The 4,425-nt window shown below is 48.5% G+C and overlaps 1 pseudogene; it reads right to left on the bottom strand.

Annotated features, from left to right (window-relative positions):
* Window positions 1–2,986: 2,986 nt before the first annotated feature.
* Window positions 2,987–3,162, bottom strand: LOC137914686 (U2 spliceosomal RNA; annotated as a pseudogene).
* Between the last annotated feature and the right edge of the window lie 1,263 nt (window positions 3,163–4,425).

The following is a 4,425-nucleotide window of genomic DNA, read 5'->3' as shown; positions in this document are numbered from 1 at the left end:
TATTCCTGAGGTGGGAAAATATGTTTTGTTGTTGGATTAACACGTCCTTCACGTTGTGGGTTGTGCATGAAAATTTGGAAATGGCACCCGTTTTGGAGAATGACCCTGCCCTCAAAGTGGAGGAGCAGCGGCTCTACTCCGAGCTCCTCCCGGATGACTGAGCTTCTCACCCTATCTCTAAGGGAGAGCCCAGCCACCCTACGGAAGAAGCTCATTTCAGCCGCTTGTACCCGCGATCTTGTTCTTTCGGTCACTACCCAAAGCTCGTGACCATAGGTGAGGGTCGGAGAACGAAGATCGACCGGTAAATTGAGAGCTTCCGCCTTTCGGCTCAGCTCTCTCTTCACCATGACGGATCTGTGCAGAGTCCGCATCACTGCAGACGCTGCACCGATCCGTCTGTCGATCCCCGCTCAATCCTTCCCTCACTCGCGAACAAGATCCCGGGTACTTGAACTCCTCCACTTGGGGCAGGATCTCCTTCTCTGTTTCTGCCCCCCCTGATGTGTACACATTTCAGCAAAGTTCACTTTGGAGCACGCTTTTTGAAGATGGACAATCTGGCCAGCGTTCTCCTGAACCACTTCTTTTTCTTCTTCTGTGGCTTCTCTTCAGGTATTGGCCTCTGAAGATCTTCCAAGGTCCTCATGGCGTTGGTGTTGTCTTCCTCTTCCTGCTCCTCCTTCAAAGAGTCTTCCTCTTCCTGCTCCTCCGTCAAAGAGTCTTCCTCTTCTTGCTCCTCCTTCAAAGAGTCTTCCTCATTCTCTGCCAGAAGGGGAGCCTCATTCAAGCCTGAGGTTCTCTCTTTGTCATTTTGCTGCGATGTGGAGGCCATGTCTTTCTCCGGTTGCTCCTCTTCTTTCCCCAACTGAAGGTTAGTCTCTTGAGGAGGAGGAGACGACTTCTTCTCCTGCTCATCCCAGCGACGTTCCAGGTCCTTCAAAGCCCTCTTAGTGCTGTTGTTTTCCAGAGTCTGTTCCACCATGGTCTTAGCATACGTCGCCACCTCCTGTGAAGAATGATGAATATATTTATTAGATAGAATGTTAGAGTACAAGTACAGTCACACAGTAGCAGGTTTTACAGTACAAATAAAGTCAAACATCCTGTCTAAGAGGAGCATTTCTAAAAAGCCCTTGCGGTCTTTCCGTTGAAAGTCCTTGGTACATAAATCATCGACATTTAACAACACAAATTTCACAATACAGATAAAAATAAAACCAATATTTAATTACTCAATTACCTGTAGCAGGGAGGCGTTCTCCTCTTGGAGTTGGAGATTCCGATGACGACACTCCTTCAGATCATCTTGGAGCTGAAGAATCTCTGTGTGCCCCACCTGAAGCTGGGCTTCATGTTCAGCCTGCATTCTCTCCATAAGCGCCTGCCACTGCGCGTCTCTCATCTGAATGGAGATGCTCTGACTGTGGAGTGCAGCCCTGTTGTGTTCCTCCTGCTCCTGCTCCAGACGCTTAATCTCTGCTTGCATCTTCTTCACTTGTCTCTGAAGGCCTTTTTCCGACCTCACATCGCAGAAGGTGACAGCATTCAAGTCCAGATACTCGACTGGACATATTATGCTTTCTTGCTTGGCTTCATGCAGCTCTCTTTCGACATGGCGCATATTCTCCTTCAGGAGCTCCTTCTCGGCACTCCAGGAGTGGCCATCTTTCTTTGCCTGAAGCTTGACAAGGAAAACCATCAGCAGCTTGCCATTGAGCTGGACGTTGAACCTCCCCGCATGTTTGCTCTGGGAGAGGCTCACGGAGTCATCCTTCAGCTTCTGTCTGAGACGCTTCTCAGCCACCGCCATTGTGTGCATCGTTTCCTGCACTTGCATGCGGAGGAAGCGAAGCAGATCCTCCTTCTCAACTTCGGTGTTGATTCTGTCCGTCATTTGGTTCATTTTAATGGGACTGTTCAAGTTGCGTTGAAGGTGTGTCTTCTTCTGGATGTTAATTTCACTGTTACCAGTGTCTGGACCTGAACCTGGGTCAAGCTTTAAATATATTTTAAGCTTGACCCATTCCTTTGATGTCTGGCATAAAGACATCAAAGGAAGAACCCAATTCCTTTTATGGCACAGCTGCCTTTGAGGCTTTGATATTTTTGTTGCTAGGATACCACCTCATATCGATGTGCAAAACACACACACACACACACACACACACACAATTATTCCTCATACGTATTATAATTATTACATTGTTACAGGGTTGATCATTTCCCCGCCCCCCACTCTTTTCAGTCACGGAAATGTGAGATCATGCCTAATCAGTGAGGCAACGACTCACCAGATAGTCCTTTTTTATTTTTTATTTTTAAATGCCTCCTGTAAGTAAATGGGGAAAATCCAGATTTCCGGCATCCGGATCATTCTCAATATTTAATGAGAACAAACAGACAGACAAACAAATAAATGCTGTCAAAAACATAAAGGTAAAAATGGATTAAACCTCCACAATCCATTCCAGATGATACGACTACTGTGTGTGTGTGTGTGTGTGTCTGAGATAAAGGTGAAGTAATCTTTTTGCGGTTTCAGATTTTATGTTTAAACGTTCTGGTATTAAAATAAGATAGACCATACCTCAAGAAACAAAGCAGCAGTAAACTCCTCAGAGGCAGGGCCGTCCCCCGCGGGAACCAGGTCTGCTCAGAGGGACAGTCTTTTGGGAGGCCTGTGACTGCGTATTGGGTAGCGTCTCTCAGGTGTGACCCCTGGGCCACACCTGATTTTATCGATTCCAGCAGATCAATCACATGATGTAATATCCGATTCTAACACAAGATGGCGCCACCACGTAACACGGATGACGTCATTAGAGTTTTCCTGACTGACTTTTTAATCCATGTCAGTAAGTGTCCACGTCCACGTCGGCACTGAACGTGTTGTCTCCTGGGTCGTGACGTCACGCTGCGTGGGAGAACACGGACCAGGCGGAGCTCGCTGCAGCTTCTATGGTTGTATTTCTGAACATCAAAGGGGGGGTGCACCGGTCCTGGAGGTACTGCAATACCAGGTCGATGCGTGGAGTGGACGGAGCAAGCCCCTATTCCATCTCCCTGCTCCAAAAATCAATTTAATATATGGTCCCCGGGTAGGGGACGTATCAGATATTAAATTGATAAGAACAGATTTTTTTTCTTTCGAAAAGTTTTATTGACACTTAATACTCATATATACATTCATATAATTCTTTTCATATAGTATGTGAACACAATTCTGTAAAAACACATCTAAGACATTAAAATTCTGCCTTAAAAGAGGTTATACAGATAAAAGTGTTTGTGAAAAGATGATCTTATACAAGTTAAAACTGTGTCAAATATCCTTAAAACAGTCTTTAAAAGAGGAGTGCATTGTTTAAAAGGCTCTGCTGATCTTTCAGTTTGTGCCGGAGCGCAGTGAGTCCCTACCAAGGGGAACTCATCCTGCTCCTCCAAACAGCCGGTCTGTCGGGGTCCTGCCCCGGTGCCCAGAGGAGATCCCCCGCCCTCGTGCTCCTTCCCGCCTGCCTCACCCGGAGAGCCAGGCCGCCGCTGCTGTGTCCTTATTTTCGTGGGTCCAGCTCCTTCGTCCGAATGGGCACAGAGGCGATTCTTCTTTGTGGCTGCGTCCGCAGCCTTCCGCCTGCAGCTTCAGCTGCTTTGACGGTTGCTGCCGCCATCCGGAACGCAGCCACGGGGGGGATCTGCATGTGCTTCCTTACCAGCAAGTTTCTGGAGGTCCAGATGGCGTCTTTGATGGCGGTGATGGCGAGCCACTGCTTTGCGTGTTCTTTTGCAGGCACTTGTTTTTGGTTCACTCCGTAGAGGACCAGTTGTGCAGTGAGGACCTCCCTTGCTGGCAAGTACGGGAAATTCAAGGAGCTGGCCATTTCCCACAGGTCCACAGCAGCGCCGCACTCCCAGAGCAGATGCCTCACCGACTCCGGGGCGCCACAACCCGGTCGGGGGCAGGTCGACAGTCTCGCCATTCCCCGGGAGTGCATTACGGACCTGACCGGGAGGATCTCGTGGGCCACCATCCAGGACAGATCCCGGAGCTTGTTTGAAAGAGCAGGATGGTTCACGTTGCGCCAAACTGTTTGGGGTTCGCCGAGTGCAAGCCCCCGCACTGGACTCACCGGCTCGCGCTCCTGCACAACACATAAAAGAGAGCGATGGCTGGTTAAAACCGACAACTCCTCATGTTCCAGATTAAAATTCTTTAATAAATTTTTAATCGCAGTGTAAGCTGGTGGCAGGTTAAAAGACACAGGAACTTTAAGATCAGTGGGTAAAATCTTTAAGTGTCTGAACGTGTCTGAACGACAACACTGAACGTGTTGTCTCCTGGGTCGTGACGTCACGCTGCGTGGGAGAACACGGACCCGGCGGAGCTCGCTGCAGCTTCTATGGTTGTATTTCTGAACATCAAAG

Source organism: Brachionichthys hirsutus, unplaced genomic scaffold (genome assembly GCF_040956055.1).
Source record: "Brachionichthys hirsutus isolate HB-005 unplaced genomic scaffold, CSIRO-AGI_Bhir_v1 contig_405, whole genome shotgun sequence".
Classification (NCBI taxonomy): domain Eukaryota; kingdom Metazoa; phylum Chordata; class Actinopteri; order Lophiiformes; family Brachionichthyidae; genus Brachionichthys; species Brachionichthys hirsutus.
This window is presented reverse-complemented; position numbering and strand designations above follow the sequence as displayed.